The sequence below is a fragment of the Lytechinus variegatus genome, chromosome 2 (assembly GCF_018143015.1).
Source record: "Lytechinus variegatus isolate NC3 chromosome 2, Lvar_3.0, whole genome shotgun sequence".
Taxonomy (NCBI): domain Eukaryota; kingdom Metazoa; phylum Echinodermata; class Echinoidea; order Temnopleuroida; family Toxopneustidae; genus Lytechinus; species Lytechinus variegatus.
The window spans coordinates 74568870-74587995 of NC_054741.1; the positions used below are offsets into that span (position 1 = coordinate 74568870).

Here is a 19126-nt window from a genome sequence, read left to right on the forward strand (position 1 = left end):
AAAATGAATCTATGATGATGGTATTATTTTTACACTTGCCCCCTTTTCTTGAGAAAATTATGGTTTGCCTATTTTTATTAAACACAGAATGGCTATGGGCATTTTTTAAATCTCTTGCCATAATATGCTTTCCATTTGCCAGGTATTTTTGATATCTGATATTGATATGTACATTGATACTATAGTAAAATTGTTGTTTGTGTTAAGGGAATTAACTCAAATATTAGGATTAGGAAGGTGAATTTCAAAAGGACTTTAAAATTCCACTTAGTGTGAAATATATTTTTTTTACCAAAAAGCTTTTGGAAGAAGCATAGCTACCCTTATCAATTAACTGAATAAACTGAAATTGATATGTCAAGCCATTCATGCATGAACATGCATTATAGGCAGCATCATCAGAGTTTTCACTGACAAGAAGCTTTATTCATGCCATATTCAGAGTGAACTTAATATTGATATTGGAATTACCCTTGTAATTTGATAGACATATTTTGCCATTCGATAAGAAAACCTAATTTTTATGGGATTCTGATCAAAATGAAAATAAATGCGTACATATTTTTTTTTAAATTTAGGATCACTTCTCATTCATTTTGAATTGCTTATAATGTCAGGATATAATCTTTGAAATTCTTGAGATTGAATTATTTTGTTTATTGGTAAGTATGAATGTCCCTTCTTGTAACAGTAAAATTTTTGAAGAGGATAAGATATTTTGTGCAGTTACAATAGAACTGTGTAATACATGTAGTAAATTATTAATTAGAAGTGGTTACATTCAGTTCTATAGGTCCTGTCGCTTGTATTCGGATCATTGAAATCAAATTGCTAATCTGATATGTATATATTAATATGCAGGTATTTATTTCTAGTGTAGTTCTACAGGACAGGTGATACACTCAGTGACTACAATGTATACATGTATAGCACTCATAGGTTTATTTTCAATTGGTCGAATGCCATTTCATCCAGTTACCAGCTCGTTTACTATCACTTGGTCTATCATCAGTTTGTCTACTATTCACATGGTCTAATTGCCATTTCATCCTCTCACCATTTTGTCTAATAACCAGTTGGTCTAAAAGCCATTTAGTTTATATACCATTTGGTCTAATTTGACTAATTTTTTTCTCGCCTGCATAGCAGAGCGAGACTATAGGCGCCGCTTTTCCAACTGCGACAGCGGAATCATCAACATTGAAATCTTAACCAAGATTAAGTTTTTTGAAATGTCATCATAACTTAGAAAGTACCGTATTTAAACCTAGTTCATGAAACTTAGACATTAGGGTAATGGTGTATCACTGAAGATCCTGCCTGAGTTTCAGGTCACATGACCAAGGTTAAAGGTCAGTTAGGATCAACAAACTTTGGCCATGTTGGGGTATTTGTGGATGTGTCATCATAACTTCAAAAGTTTATGGATCTACATGTAGTTCATAAAACTTGTACATAGCAGCAACCATGTATCCCTGAATATCCTGTGCATGTTTCAGGAACATGACCAAGATCAAAAATCATTTAAGGTCAATGAACTCTGGCCGTGTTAGGGGTATTTGTGGAATTGGCCTTATAAACCTAGAAAGTGTATGGATCTAGTTCATGAAACATCTAAGCATAAGGGTAATCAGGTATGATTGTTTTGCATATGTCATTAAGTCACATGATCATGAAAGGTAATTTTGGGTCAATGGACATAGTATTTTATTATCACATGAATATTTTTCTTTTGTGAATAACTATTCAATAGCTCTTTTTCAAAGTCAGCACTGCTGCTATATCGAATCATGTAAAGCAGGGGAGACTGCCAGCGGCGTTCCACTTGTTAATTGGGAGAAATGAATGTGAATGGTAGACCAACTTACTATGAGATGAAATAATCATAGACAAACTGGTGATTATACAAAGTGATAATTGAACCCAATGGTAATTGGACCAAATGATTGTTAGACAAAATGTTGATGGACGGAATAGTATTTGTCTATAAAATGAAGGTAGACTATGTGGTTGGCAGTTGGCAGTTGACGAATTGGCAATTTGCCCTCATATACATGTGTGTATATTTACTTTCCAAGTGAATTAAAATATAAGTATATATGCAATTATGCATGCCAAATAATTGATATTAGCTGATGCTATGTGAAATAAATGTGTTTGAAAAGTGCAGCATGTGGTCCTATTCTTAATATCATTTATGATGGATCTTTTAAGGTAGAAGTAGACTTGGGGCCCCACCTTGATCAGTTCTTATAAAAGCAGATGAAATTTTGATGAACATCCATCATAGAATAGAAGAGTTCTGAAGTTTGACATTGTAATTGGGAGGGGGATACTCAGATTAAAGTTGGACAGAGATGTGCTGTTGAAAACTCCATTCCCTCATCCAAAGGTCATTTTGCTATAATCGTGCCCCCATGTCTATCTCAACCTCCCATTTTATCCTGGACAAATCAGGAGAAAGTTTGGGAATGAAAAACATGATTTTGGGACCCATTTTTATGGAATTTATAATGGAAAGTAGACCCATAACTATTAAAGGATCTTTCTTAAATGAAAAAAAATCATGTTTCCCGGCGGCAGATTTCTGTATACAATAAAGACGAGGTTTTGGTTCTTTTTCAGGGGGGGGAGACCATTTGCCTACCTCACCCATTAGATGTTGTACAGAATCCAGGAGCATCATGTTGCCCCTTTTATTGTTTGTATCATACATGATTTTATGTTAAATATAAATAACAAAAATGAGCAACAGCACAGTGGTGAACAGTCACAAAAGAAAAACATTTTGATGGATTTTTTTTACCTTAATATATCTCTGTGATTTTTTGTTGTACCAGCGTAAAGTCTGATGGAGGACTTCCCTATTGTGAGCAGCCACCATAGTCATGGGGTCAGTGTTCATATTTTCTCATCCTATGAAAGTGGGGTGTTTTATGGCTATTCTTGGCTGGGCGGAACATGTTCCCAAAAGAGGTAAATGGGATTCATGTGATTGTCCAGTTGGATATTTATGAATTGTATGGTTCTTGGTAAACATATAGATGTGGGTAATGAGGCTAAGGAGTCGTGTCATTTGTCATCAGAAAATTCATTGATAATTTACTAGTCCTTATCCACTTTGGAATGATCTGCATTAATAACATGGAAGAATTAACATATAGAGAGGAAAGGGAAAAAAAACAAAGAAAGGAGGCAACTGGACAAAAGAACAACATGAGAGAAAGAAAAATTTCCAAATATGTGAAGAAATTAGTAAGAAAGAGGAAACAGATTAAAAGATGGCAAAATGGAATAGGAAAGGATGTCACGAAAGGGGAAGAAACAGGGAAATGAAGTAAAATAGGTTAGGGTAAAAGTTGAATTGGAAAATGGAGAAAAGGGAAATTAAAGGGAAAAAATGCAAACTTATGAACCTGTCTGGACTTGCTAGACCCCTGAAGGAGCATTGCCAATTTCCTTAGCCAAGGGCTAGACACGGCCCTGGACTCAATTTTTTTTTACTGATGTGAATTTGAAAAGCAACAAAAGAAAGAAAAAAGGTTTTTTCTACAATATGGAGGACAAATGAGTACCAAGAAATTTGAAGAAAAAGATTAAAATAAAATAGTTTCACTACCACTACAAAACGAAGATCATTTTGGTTACGTTTTTCCATTTTTACATATCTTCCAGAATACCTGGGGTGCTGCCTATGAATAATAATTCTCGCAGCACCCCAAGGAAATTTTTAAGGGTGCTTCAACAGGCCCCAGCACCGCAACTTCCCAGGACCGTGGCTAGACATGCCCCCTTTATAAGTTCTTTCAGGGGGCTTAACATCGTCATAATCATCACCATCATCGTCATCAAATTCACCACCATTGTCCTCTTCTATCATATCCAGTCTAGTCTTTATCCTGTGATTCGCATTTAACGTGATGTCGCCCTCTAGTGTACGAGCTACGCGCAATAATGTCAATAATGAATGAAATATTTCTGCACACTTTTTCGCGATATATTTCTCACGGATCGGATCCAAAGCGGTCACATGACATGACACACGGACAACCACCATTTCTCCAGACTACAAACACTAGGTAAAACAAAGTGGAAATTGTTGACAATAATTGTTGGTATTATAATTGAGGTGGAGAAGATTTGACAACCATTCTTGGATGTACGGCAGACTTGTTTGTAGAGCTCGTCTCTAGGTCAAGGACCCGGAGCACACGGGTAAGATGCATTTCGAGTAGGCGTTCGTCAGCGATGTAAACACTGGCTGCTGCAACTGCATGTATGATTCAGCGAACTGCAAGCTGCTGCCGCATACATGCTGTTGCAATACAGTCTGGTTTCCATTCAAACTCGTTGATTGCGTGCAAATCTTAGAGTTAGAGGCCTAATCGTGGTTTCGGGAACCACTCGTCGATTTGTGTACGCGCACTTGTGTACAAAGTGAATGGAGGTGGAAATAAGGTCTAGGAACCGTGCGTGTGACTGAATAAGCGCTGCTGTATGAAGTGAACGGTGGTTCCCAATATCACGATAATGCCGAGTTAGACATGTAATTGTATGATTAGTTATGTAATGTAATTTGTATGAACATGTTGATATTTACTTTTACGTCCATTGACATTGTCATTGAAAATGCCAAGATTTATGTATTTTCAATTTTGGTTTTGGAAAGTAGGATGGGGGGTCGGGTGTCCGGACACCTTATCTTTTTTGAAGCCTTCTCTTTTGACTGTGGATTACACTAAAAATATGAATCCATTACTTGTAATCATTTTCTATTTTGTTCTTTATAATATTTGCTAACATTTTGTACTAAAAATTGATGAAACTTTGCTGGAAAATTTTTCCAAATGATATTCTAAAATTGATCGTCCGGACACACAACCCGTCCGGATACACAACAATTGGGTATTGGAAAGTACTTCTACTTGTTTCAAACAATGTTTGATTCGACTAGTAAAGCCAAATGGTGGCAGTAACCCAGACTGCCTGCCAGAGAACCGTCTCCGGCCCGCGAAGCTAACAGAGTTAAACGGGCTGGAGCCGTTAACATACTACATAGGTACCAATCCGGCAATCGAGGGTGGGGTACCAACACCCAAAACCCAAAATTTAAAAAAAGACATTAAATGCACCCACCTAAATTTTATGGATGAGGGTCTAACTGACAGCAGAATCCTGACATCAAGGAGGAAAAAAGGGGTTAAAAAGGCCACGTTCATTATCTCGCTTTCAAACTTGCAAACAAAGGGGCTGATGGTGCATGTGCAAAGAAAACAGATATTCAAGCAAAATAAATAGACTGCCAAATTCACACATGCGCAATTGGTTTATCGGCCAGTTTTGTTTGCAATTTTGAAAGCAAGTGAACGAACGTTGGATTTGTTCCCATTTTTTGAGGGTCTGGCTACTGCCTCGATGTCACGATTCTGCTTTGGGTTAGACCTTTATTTATAGAATTGAGGTGGGTTCACGGTTTCTTTTTTATTTGTTAAATTTTTTTTTTTTGGTACCCCAACCTCGAAGGTAGCCATATTACCTGTGGCAGCCTATGGTTACCTTCTGGGTTACTGAGGCAGCAGATAGATTATGGTCATGGAAACATCAGTCCTATTTTGATTTGAATTGTTACTTTGGATTTTTTTTAATTCATGCATTGAATGAAATAATAATGCATGTACAAGTGTATCTGTGCTTTGTTATATTTTCTCATATATTATTTTCTCACTATACATGTATTTATGAAATGTTGATTGCAAATTTCCTGGAATTTCCCTTTTTTTGGACATAGTTCCACAAGTCAACCCGATATACATGTAATGTACTGTTCTTGAGTTGATGGAAGAAGAAGAAATTTGGAGGAAAATTTTGCTTATTGTGACTGAGTAATTGTTAATTTTGTGTAGCCTTGATTAATAATTATTATTTAAGACCTAATAGGCCACCTCAAGTGATGGTTTGTTTACAGTTTACGCTACACTCCTATGAACCATTATCAGGTTCAGTCCCATAGTTTTAGAACAGTGATTTATCACTTTCTGGTTTTATTGTCTCGCCCACCAAAGGTGAAGGCGAGACTTAGGGATCCAAATGTCGTCAGTCCGTCGTCCGTCCGTCACAAACCTGTAATGACACATAACTCCACAACCATAAGTCGCTTTTCAAGATGGACTTGGGGGACCTGCATGTTATGCTGCAGTTGGAGGTCACATGGTAAGGTCAAAGGTCGTTTTCAGGTCAACATTAAAGTTTACATGCAAGACTCTCTTATGACACGTAACTCCGCAACCGTAAGTCACTTTTCAACCAAACTTGGATGGTAGACTATGGACTTGGAGGACCTGCATGTTATGCTGCAGTTGGAGGTCACATGGTAAGGTCAAAGGTTGTTTTCAGGTCAACATTAAAGTTTACATGCAAGACTCTCTTATGACACGTAACTCTGCAACCGTAAGTCACTTTTCAACCAAACTTGGATGGTAGATGGACTTGGGGGACCTGCATGTTATGCTGCAGTTGGAGGTCACATGGTTCGGTCAAAGGTCATTTTGAGGTCAACTTTAAAGTTTACGTGCAAGGCTCTTATGACATGTGTTATTCCATCCCAGTCATTTCACATGAAGTTTCGATATAATTCTCTTGTGTGTCCTCGCAAATCACGATATTTATGGTTATTTTCATAAGTGGGCGAGGTACAAATTCGCTCTTGCTTTGTGTATTCTATTCGATGCAAAATTAACTTACCAGGTATCGTGCAAATTGTACAGTGTACTCAACTACTCATAAGCAGCTAGTTTACTCAATGTTCCTGTCTCCAAATGTGATTCAAAATACACCTTTAATACCTACTCAGTACAGTGTACATGATGCATTTCCTATTAAATTCATTGCCAATTCCAAAAGATTGCAAACTCAATTGGAAATACCTCAGGTGATGGCTTGTGTATGCTACTACACACAATTTTTAGAAATAAAACTGGTCATGGACTTTACCAAAATGATTATTTATTTAGGCAGGTTACATTGTTTGAATTATTGTTCAAAAGTAATTTTATGAATGGATTTTTTTATAAGGTTTTTGAAGCATGCAGTGTCTTTAAATACACAAATCCCAATGCTATAAAGTTTTGGGTAGTACAAAAGTATAATGTGCATCATTTAGACTATTCCCATTTTTTTTGCTCTGCTATGTTTTATTCTCTTGTATATAGCAATAAGATCCATTGTAGATTCGGATGTGTCTTTAATATTGTGTAACATGCAATTAGAGTCAGTCCTTGTACTGTATCCTACATGTACTATGGTTGGTAAAGTTGAAATGAAATCATTAAATTGAAATGATTTGGTGGGGCAGGTGACTGAGAAAAGCACATGTCAGACATGTACGATTATTAAAGGATGTTGATATTTTGTGAGATTGTACATGTATAATTCAATGAAACCTCCCCTTAAAATCTGAAATTCTTTTTCAAATTAGTATCGAGACATGTAATGTTCTTTGCGTCTTCTTGCTGAAAAGTACATAATTTTGCATTAATCACAATACTGGATCCTGTAACAATGAATGATGTTTGTTTCAGTTACAGTTTTGAAACAGCTCATACTTCCTATTTACGTCAATTACGTGTCATGCACCTGTGTACTCATATACTTCCCATGTGTTTGATTTTTGTATGAATGCTGTATTGGCTGGTTAATAAATAGGCTACTTCTTGTTCAGTGTTTTCAAGAGAGCGTTTTTGTCTGCCGCTCTGCCCCCTCCTACCAGAGCTGTGCACCGCCAAAGAGTCTCTTAATCCCAAATCTAGACCACCACTGGACAGGACTTGGGTACATGTAGTGACCCGAAAAGAAGAAGAAGTGCTTTGAACATGCGATCAACTTATTTGCAAACCTTTACCCTAATATTCTGGTGTAAAGATGTAAAAGATTCACATTAGACCTCTACAGGTGCATGGTGTGTTTTTGTTTCCAGGTCTATTTACCTGTGAAAATAGGCTGATGGAATAGGTAGAGAGAGTGATACCCCTTTCATTTGTAATGCGCTTTTCCCTGGCGAACTTCGCCAGTGAAGGGGAAAATGTGCAGTATTATTTTCTTTTTGTTCGTTCTGCTGCTGCATGCACGTGCCTAGCTGATCAGCCGATAAGTGTTTACCAGCCATCTCCAAAACTTCACTGATGAAATTAATAAGGTATCTGCTATTAATTAAAGGAAAGAATGCGATTAAAATTCAAGTTAAAGAAGTGCACGCCTTCATTAACACCGGTCTGCGCTTCTGCCGAGCAAATCGCCCGTCGACTTTTGCCGGGGAAGAGATGTCAGTGAGAAAGGTACATTTTTTCTTAAAGGGGAAGTTCACCCTGAAGAAACCTTTGTTGCAAAAATAGCAGAAAAAATAGTAAAAAATATTAGTGAAGGTTTGAGGAAAATCTGTTAAAGAGTAAGAAAGTTATTAGAGTGCAAAGTTTTGGATTTGTGACGTCATAAACAAGCAGCTGCCCCATGTGTTATGTAATATAAAAAGCATTAATTTCAAATTTTGCATGGTTCCTGATGACTTTATTTTCTTTTCTACAGTGTATTCATGATCGGGTGTGAAATGATTTGTCTATTGATATTCAAAAGGTACAGCGAAAACCATTATCAATTTTCTGAGAAAATGACATTTCATTGATTTTTTACCATTCGCTATGTAGGAATGCTGCTCGCATATGACGTCACAAATCAAATAATTGAATTTCCAATAACTTTTTAATTATCTGATGAATTTTTCTCAAACCTTCGGCAATATTTTTTATTATTTTTTCTGCTATTTTTACAATAAAGTTTTTGTCAGGGTGAACTTCCCCTTTAACCGGGAGGTGAGGAATACTTGCCGGAGAAGTTCGCTGGGGACAAATAAAGAGGCCAGTTTGAAAGGGGTATTAGAGAGAGCAAAATGGGAGATAGCAGAGAGAAAGAGATAGAGAAAGGGGGAGGGGGAAGGGAAGTTAGGGAGAGACAGGAAGAGAGGAAGGAGAGATGTATGAAAATGGGAACATGAAAACATTTTACATGCAAAAGTCTTCTCTGAACCACATCTTTCAGCAGGAGCCCCTCTGATCACCCTTTCTTTGCCAATTCTTCTATTTCGTCATAATAATGGGAATTTCAAAGAAATTTGTTGTGAAAGACCTGTGTCAGACTTCGGCTAAATGATGGGGTATGAACTTGTTTTCATAAAGATGGATGGAGAGAAAAGGGAGGAATATTAGACAGAGGAAAAGTATAAGAAGGGAAGGAAGGGATATGAGAGGGGGGGGAAATCTTGAGAAAGTGGTTGGTGAGTGGCTTGAAGGTGGGAAATAGGTGAAGTGGTGTAAAGAAAATAGGAAAGAGAAAGTGAGGGGGGAGGGGGGGGGTAGAGGGTAGTAAAATTCCACACATTCAGACATCACGCTTGCACATTACTCAATACTACTACTGAGACTCAAATATGTTTTTGGAAAAGGAGGAATACTCGTGCTCAAAATGTGGACACCACAAAGCCTGGGCATTGCCCCAAGTTTCCTTGGACACGTGTTCAAGTGCACGTAATCGCCTTGCTTTACGCTTTCAGTTGGCTGTGTCTTTCTTTTCCTATGTTCAAGTGTATGTTTGTGTGTGTCCTTGCTAGGCCAGTTGAAAGTGGAACTCTCTGAATCATATCCACATTGAGGTTGGTCTCACCACACTTGTATCACCTTCAGTTAATTTGTGGTTTTTGATATGTCAAGATAAGTGTCCTGTTGTAGCTTCCAGGAGAACGATAATTTTGAAGAACCACTTTTCACAAGGGAAATTATATTTTTGATTATCAAAAAGATTTTTGAAAAAAAGGTGTATTAGGCCTTTTGTTTTTTCCTTATTACACCTACATGTACATGGATTTTATTTTCAAAGGAGATGGATGAGGCCGGTTTTGTGCCAAAGTTTGCAGATAATCTGAATTTGACTTAATTTAGTATGCAAATTAGTGTCATTAAAGTAACTTTGGTGTATTGTGTGTAATGTAGTTCTAAACTTTGTTTTATTTATCGCAAAGGAATTGCAATATTTTCCTCTTTCATTTGTGGTAGGTCCATGGTTACAAGATGTTAGTATATACAAATACATGTAGTAAGAATTCCTAACTTGCATTTCCTTTAAGTCAAATTGTTTTATTCATTGGAATTCATGGAATACTTTATCAAGAAATGAAGGTATTGATTGCCACACGGATGTTCTTTCATCACTTCCTCTTTGCTTGTCATCAGCTTTTTGTCTGATTCATTGTCTCTCCAGTTACATCATCAATTCAGTGGATTTTAAGAAAGGTCTACTGTTTTCATCAGTAGCAGTGCCCTGGAGTAATGCACAAGATGGATAAGGTATCTAATAACGAAAGCATCATAAAATGATGACACTGTGACTGTCAGAGTCATTAAACCTTCCCATCAATATTCAAATGTCAGATTTTATTGCCCAATCTTCTCCCTATCAAGTAGCAGCTCCCATCTTCTTGCCATGTGCAATGCGCAAAGCATTGAAAGAGACAATAACAGAGAAAGTGAGATACATCTAGGTGAAAAAAGTAGTAAGTGCTCATTTTTGTTGTTTTTTGCAACATTTTTAAAGAATATCACAAATTTGTTCCGCAGTTCACTTCAAATATATGTACATGTACATGTAGGATTGAAAACAGTAATCAATATTCAATTCAATTTTTGGAACATTAAGTTATTTCCAACTTTCTAAATGACTGTTCAGAAGGTTGATATGTCTTTACTATCAGAAAACTGTATGCCAGTCAAAATGATTGATGCAATGTGATATTCATTTAACCAGTATAAATTATTTTACAAAAAAATGAATTTGCATAGATGTTATCTTGAATGGCTATACTTCATGATGTTATAATGAATAGTGCTTTTATTTGATTTCGGTAAAATTGGATATTTGATCATTTCATCCAATAGAATTTCTTTAAAAGTGTGAAAAATGTAATCATCGTTATCATCATTATCATCGTCGTCATAGTCATCATCATCATCAATCATCATCACCATCATCCTCTGCCTTTGCCCGCACTGTGTATTATTGAACTTTCAGTTTCGTACGTAATCACTGTCATACAAGCAGCAGTAAACAAATGAGGACCACACATATACCGTTATCATAATACAATCCATTTTCTTGATGATCTGAGAACCATAATGTACAAAGCTTTATTCCATGGAGAGTTTAATGAGATTAAGCATTGATTGGTGAGGTACGTGTGTGTCATTAGCTATGCATTGTCAAGTGAATGATGCAGCGACACAGCCCACTTATTATTTTGGTAAATTGATTGAATTAAGGGGGATCAAGACCAAAAGTTCATCCCAGCATTTTTGTCTCACGCTTTTCATTAAATTTAGTGTAAATTGGTATTGCTTTCCATTTGCAACTCCTTTTTATTTTATTTCATGAAATGAATATATGTGATACTGAACATTTCTATTTTGATAAGGGAGTGTCTATTTGTACACTGAAATTAATGATAAATGCATAAATTGAGATACATCTAAAAACAAAATCCAGTGAGATACCAACATGGTATATTCTTCAGCTGCTAGATGTTGCATATAAATTCACATCAAATCTTTGGATATCTATTTTCTGTATTAATTTTTTTGGTCAAATATTTTTCTTTTACATACAATTGAAACTAACTTGATGTTAGGATGGATTTCCACTTAATATGTAGTCTGTAACTTTTTTGTTTGCATTATTTGTTTTGTTATACATACATGTATGCAAAATAATTAATAGTGTTCAAAGTTACAGAGATGGTATAGAGATAAAAGAGTAAGTAAATAAAACATGTGGTTGGTAGTCAGTCCATAACGGGCTACACTGCATCATTTATATCAGGGAATAATTTGCACTTACATTTTTGGATTTTTGGTCATAAGAGAAAAGCTCTTACACCTTTAACTACGTTTTGAACAGTCCAATGGAAAATCTGCCATAAGGCTTTTTGTCTAGCAGTCATTTAAATATGTGGAGCAACTTGCGATGCGATACTAGGAAATTTATCCAAAGAACATTAGGATGCTCGTTTTAACTATACTGTATAGAGACGTGCTAAGAATCATACAGCGCAATGCCCCTGGCAGCAGAAACTTACCGGTATGCCATTAAAGTGAGAGAGTTGATGTGCTGTAACAATCAATAGTTTGTTACTTATTTATAGAAGACTCACCTGGCTTGGTCATATTTAAATGGGATCATCCTCACATTTGTGTGATTAATAATTAAGACAGCTTTTTTCATATACATGTACATATATAAAAGAGGGACTGTAATCGTGTTACAAGCATCATTAATAGTATAAAGATTCATTGATTTATTTAAAATCAATGAAAAGTCAATAGCCTCCTTAGTGAATATGAAAAATTAGCAAACACAAAATTCTTTTCAGACACTTTTTTTATCCATATAAATGCCAGCAAAACAGAATGAGATTAAACCCTACTTATTTTGAAATACTCAATCTTGATCAAATCATCAGTTTTGGTAACCCGTATTGACATTAATGTGTAGGCCAACACAGGTTGCTCTGTTGTTTTGTACAGGTACATGTTGGCCTATGGATATTAGTTTTGAAACAAGAATATTGCACAACTTGGTTTTGAAAGTTTTTTTCTATCTGCTTATTTTTATAAAATGACTCTTGCCAACAGACTAAATGTAATTGTTATTTTACTACAATTCTATTACCAGCAACAGACACCACTCCATTTTGAATTATTTGACCACTTTTTTTTTCGAACAGACCCTGTTGGTTACCTCCCTCACCTTCCTATTCTGTCTGGTTCTTCAAGCCTGACCATGGGCTATTGTCCAGTGAGCACCTTGGATTGACAAAACCACCCCTTTCACTAGATACTCCACAATACAAATGGAATGGCATTGTATTGTTAAAAGATAAATAAAGCAGCTCTTACCCCCTACCATGCCCCTTACTCTCTCCCCCTCTCTATTACCCCTCCCCTTTCATTGGTCTATCACTCATTTCCAAGAATTTCCACATCTTAGGGGTTTATTTCCAATACATCCAATGCCACTTGGTCCAATTGCCAACTCGTCTACTATCATTTGGTCTACCATCAGTTCGTCCACTCACCACTTGGTCTACTTTCATTTAGTCTCATGCCATTCCGTCTGATTTGGAACCTATCAAAGTAAAATATTCATGTAAATTTGCAAAGTTTATCCTTTTATATCTTTTCACATTGTATTGTTATCCATGGTCATACACATATTCCGGTAGTAAAGAACTGAAATATTGGTAAAATTATGCACTTTGGGGAATGTACCAAAGCTAAAGAAAGGCTTTAATTAACCATCTTTTACCTTCTCTCACTTTTTACTCATTGAAAATTTTCAGTTATATGCCTCCTCTGTTTTATTCACTCATCCTCTCAATTGTATGACTATTTTGCTATGACTATTTTACTATGCAACAAACCATGGATTTTAGTCATTAGGCCAATACTCTGCACTGTGGCTTAGTATATCACATTTTTTTCTACATTTTCCATCAACACTGTCTAATTCTATGATGTAAAAACAGCATATTTTTATGCATATAATTTATGTAGGTCTTCATGTTATTCTAATCTATGCGTTAGGAGTAGAAATGAGAGCAAGTGGAGCTGACAATTGATTTCTACTTGTATTGTTAGATTTGAGGTTGTTGCACTGGAAAATAATTTACGCGTGACCCCAAGGGTCATGTTCCTATTATTAGGTTTTCCTCTGTAATATTAAAGCTGTGTTCATGCAGTGCAGTATTTGCACGTAGGCATACAGGCCCAATGCAGATTTATCATAAGATGATAATGTTTGGTGAGGTGGATGCTATTTTCCTTATATGCTGCTGATATGAATATAGTATTGCATTGAATACCATTGAAAACATTCCTGACATAGTGATAGAAGTGGATGGTATTTGATAAAGTGGTTTTATGATGGATATTCATATTAGAAGGATGTTTCAGAAATAATACAGGAATGGATAGATATAGGAAACAAAATCAGACTCAGAGTAATGGAAATGAAAAAAAGAAAAAAAGAGAGAATAAATGAAGTACCGTATAAAGAGGAAAGGGATGACTAATCAAATTGTCAACTTCATTAAAAAAAGCAAAATATAGAGGAAGAATATGAAAAGTAATGAGGAAAGGGCTGACCAAGCAATTTTTTAAAGTTCTGCATAAATTAACCACCCCCCAATATTATATTTGGATAAAGAAGAGGAAGAAAGATACAGAGGGTATTGATCAGTATGATAACAAACTTCAGTAGTAGTCAAATGAACAGTGGGCTTTACTAGGTGTCCATGCAATTTTTGATATAAGTTTGAGTCATTTGAGTGTTAAAGTTCTATTAATTTTCATTAGATTTTATTTAATTTCTCAGCAATATCTCATATTAGTTCATATGATAGTGTGTAATTGTAATGGATTTCCATTTACTTGAGGTTTATCAGATCATTTATACATAACTCTTTGTAAGGTGCAGCCCTGATCTGCAGGTGTAGAAGGAACAAAATATATGCAGTCGTTTAATTGAAAACCCTACCCTGATCAGAAAAACAACAGATATTTTGCCATGGAATTAGATAACTGTTCCTGCAAATTCGTTGAACTATCAGAATCCTAACAAAGTTTGCAGGGATTCGTCTAAAAGTCACAGAGATATCAGAGGAGAAACAAATTACCACAAAGAATATTCACCCCTTGCTACTGTGTAGGAATGTAGGAGTCTTGTTCAGGCTCATATATTCTCCATTAAACTTTCTTGCTTCAGACAGGTTTGAATGTACAAACTAATCGTCGAGTATATTAGACCTGATTACCAGTATGTTCTTGTACAACATATAGGCCTACTTTACACTTTTCCCGGAATTGGGAGGTGTGAATATGTTTTTTTTTTGGTGGTTTTTCACTTTCCGCTTTCAGTTCACCTCATTCTCTCAGGTGTTTTCCCTTCTGGCTTCATACTTCATCATATATCACTCCCATATGTATTCCTCTACTTATTGTGCATATAATGGTCTATTCAACATGTTTTGCATGTATTCAAGGTGAAATGAGCAATTTGCATTAATTATTGCCGCAATACAAAAAGGGAATTAAAAATGGGTCGGGAGATTTTAGTTTTTTCTGTCAAAGTTGTGAACATAACAAAAGAAATATCTGTATTCTATACTCAAGAATTCAAATGAAATACAGACTTCAACTGGTATGTGACCACAGTGAACAGTGTAATTCTGAGTGTAGTATTAAAAAATACACATAGGCCTGCTATGCATACATGTATGAAGTAAAAGCTAACATTTATTTAATTTATCACCTCTTTCCCTCTAACTACATGTATAATGTACATATTGGTAATTTCTGTGAAAATTATATGCAGCTCCATACCACTATCATACAGTCTACAGTTTAAAATACCCACTCCATTCAGTAAATTCAGTAAACAATGCAATTTCAGCAATTTCATTGATCAAAAAACAATGCCAGGTCATATCCTCAACATGGTCCTGCGTGCATGGCCTATTGGCCATAATATTCAAGCAGACCATGTAATACAAGAAATTACAATCAATTACTTAATGATATGTCCAATGTCGGCCAATAAGAATATTTTCTTGGAAATCTCTCATTGCTGGCAAGTTAGCAAAATTTTATTTTGATTGACCTTGAATTGTCATTTAGCAATAAAAGTCAGATTGGCATTGAGACTAGGGCGATTTCTTGGAATTCACCAATCAAAATAATACAGAGTGCCCAACAGTGTATAGACTATAGAGATTGCTTATAGGATTTAGCAAATAATAGAAAGTAATGAAAATTTAATTTGTAAAATTGACCAATTACTTTCTGTATTTTAGGAGTGTTTCTGTGGACTTAGAAAATATTGTGAAACAAGTTAGAATGTCTAAATCTGATTAGAATAGAACAGGGGGGGGGGTACTTGATCTGTATGAACAAATATTTATTGAATTACATGTAAGTAAAATACCTCTGTCCCCTTCCCCAAGCAATTTCTTCAGGAATTATTCCATGTACATGTCTATGCAAGTATTTTGTTTTAAATGAGATACCACCAATATGAAATTGTTGATGGTTATCCATAGAAGACATACCATTACTTTCCATTTGATATACGAGGCCTGCAGTAAGAGATGTAGAAGAAATCTGGCTAAATTCATTATTGGAGAATGATGTGTGTGCAGATATGAAGTGTGTGTCGTGTGGTTAATTACCCGTTATGTGTTCATAGATCTGATGGTGAGTGAATGCCAAATGGTGTGACCTAGCAACTACTGCTGACTTGGAGTTGGAAGCAATAATATGGACGTGCTTGTCTCGCGACATAGTATAACGTTTTGCAAAGATTTTGCAAGGACACAAATGTCAAATAAAATGTTGAAGTCTGATTTTCTGCAACAAAAGTGAGAATATTGTGTGCTTAAATGTTTGGAAGTTACGGCAATTGTTTGTGGGAGGGGGGGGGGTTAGTCACTTTTCGTTCAGACAAAATATTTAAAGGCAACCAAATATTTTGGTGCACATTTTCTGCACTTTGTCACATAAAATATAAATAATGGATGGTTACATTTTTTTGACATTGGTGCCCTTGCAAACCCTTCATAAAATGTTTGTAAATCCAGTGAAAACTGGTGCTTTAGTGTTTGCTGGAGAGGGGAAAAGTGAGGGAGGGAGAGAGAGAGACAGACCGACATTTAGGGCAATAAGAAAAGAAAATGACAGAGAAAGATGGAGGCAGGATGGGGAGGGAGACAGAGGAAGATCTACCTTTTTTTGGGGGGGGGGAATGGAGGTACAGTTTGATGAAAGTAGACTCTACACACATGTACATGTACTGTATGTACATGTATGTGCTTATCTAGAATAACTGAAAAATCTACAAGTATAATTTGTTGATGTAGTACATGTACAATGGGCCTCAATGCATGATGAAGATCTTTATACCTCTATTTCTTTCTTTCTTTCACTTCCTTTCCTCATCTGAAATTGATAATGGACATTATCTTTTTATTCAGACCTATATTAAATACATGTACATACTATTCCATTTGTTGTAGGCACTGTGCATGTATGGTAGCATAATGATCTAGATTTCCAGCAATTTTTCTGCAACCTCTAGTTCATGGAAAATGTTTCATTAGTCTTGAATGATAGTCTTTGTACAGGTATGTAAGATAACCATGATATGAAATATATATCTAAGAAAATGATACTTGTTCCCCTTAACCAAAAAATAAATATCTTTTTAACAAATAACTGGTTGCATGAACATGTTTTATATAGCTCAGTCGTAGAGCAGGGGTTTCGGATTTCGGTGACAAGGGTTCGATTCCCAAGTGGTGCGCTAGTGCCCTTTGGTAAGGCATTTATCCTCATTACCAGGTCCCTCAGAGAGGACCTTATTAAAGCCGTTGGTCCCCTGGTTGCTTGCTCATAGGCATTCATGTTTTCTTAGGAGTCAGGTAAAAAACCTCGATAAAAAAAGTATCAGATGTGGTTGATGATAGTCCATTATATTTGACATGCAAAAGGGAGACCTGCACATACACATACACTGTATACCTCCATGATGTATGTAATCATGTGTGTCGTCTCTACTGAAACTGTTGCTACAGTATGTACACGTACAGTAGCATGCTTGTCAGTGGTATTCATTCATGCACAGTATGTTTCATAATTCATTTTCAGGCATTGCTTATTTATCTCATGTCTGAGAAAATCTTAGTGATGATTTTCTAGTAAATTATTAAAGGAGCAAGTATAATTGATTTGTCATAAAAAGTTGCAGTAGGCCTATTTGCTTTTATATGGATATAGTGATCACAATTATATTTCTAACTTACATGTTGGGGAAAGAGTCTGAGCTCATAGACTGCTATTCATTAGACTGTGTGTAATTAACATCGATTGTTGCCTAGTAATGGAGATGAATAATGTAGTGAATCAAATTAGTGGAAATAAATCTCAATAATTGAGTTTGCAATCAAGAGATGCTTTCAGGATGATATTGTTATGATCAAAATATGTACTACATGTATGATGATACATTATGTATGTTCCATAAACAATTTAACACTAGTTGTTTGATACATGTACACTGTATGCCCGGGGGGCCACTTACATTGATGAGTGGATACCATGCGCGACCAAAAAAATAAGTAAAAAGGATGTCTTTTTCACGATAGGGCACGTTACGTACGTAACGTGATAAGGGTGTCAAAAACACAAAAATAATGAAAAAAGGGTATCTATTTCGCTAGGAAGATTACGTGTTTAGGGTCGAATTTGCGGGGATGATAAAACAAAATTAAAATGTTTTATAAAGGATGTCCTTTTTGCCCCAACACTTCGTGTTTAGAGTCCGATTTGCGCGAGGTGTAGAAGGACGTGGGGTCGTACTAAACCAAATAAGGTAAAGCCGATGACCGAAGGACCCGTAACAATAAAACATTCCTGTACTTGTTTAGGGGTTCATTTCAGGTAATATTTGCCAAGAGTATCGTTTTGTTTCCAATACTTGTTAAAGATAGGGTTTCACACGCCAGTACTTGTTAAGGGGTGCATTTTCAGAATATGGAAATTATGTGTTTAGGGTGCTTTTCGAGACCCCATGGTCGCGCATGGTATCCACTCAGTGAATGGAAGTGGCCCCCCCCCCCCCCCCCGGGACTGTATGTCTACATGACTTGTTTGTTCTTTTTAATGAACCTTGGTTTGTTATTGCATTTGAAACCATCAAATGAGGGAATTTTCCTCAAAGGAAAATACAAATCATTCTAATCTACAATGTCAATGTGCATGTAAATATTGGATTATCATATTGTGGTTGTATCAGAATGAGATAATATTGACTCTTGAAATTATTAAAGGAGAATCATTTACTTTGTCTGATGGCTATGCTGTAGGCCCATGTAATAGGCTTATATTGCATTGTGATTGAACGGTCTTTAAAAAGAAATATAAGTTTGTTGATCAAGTGTACAGGAAAAGTTGAAGAAATAAACTGTAGGTCCTACATGGTT

The 19126-nt window shown here is 35.9% G+C and overlaps 1 protein-coding gene across 4 annotated transcripts in view; it reads left to right on the forward strand.

Annotated features, from left to right (window-relative positions):
• The first annotated feature begins 3621 nt into the window (after positions 1-3621).
• LOC121409009 (calcium/calmodulin-dependent protein kinase kinase 2-like) overlaps positions 3622-19126 on the forward strand; it is a 66598-nt gene continuing 51093 nt past the window's right edge. For 3 of the 4 annotated variants that reach the window (XM_041600779.1, XM_041600777.1, XM_041600781.1), the window contains exon 1: positions 3622-4215. The gene's annotated coding sequence lies outside the window, so the exon portion shown is untranslated. The remainder of the gene's footprint in view (positions 4216-19126) is intronic. The other variant, XM_041600780.1, reaches the window with a different exon arrangement.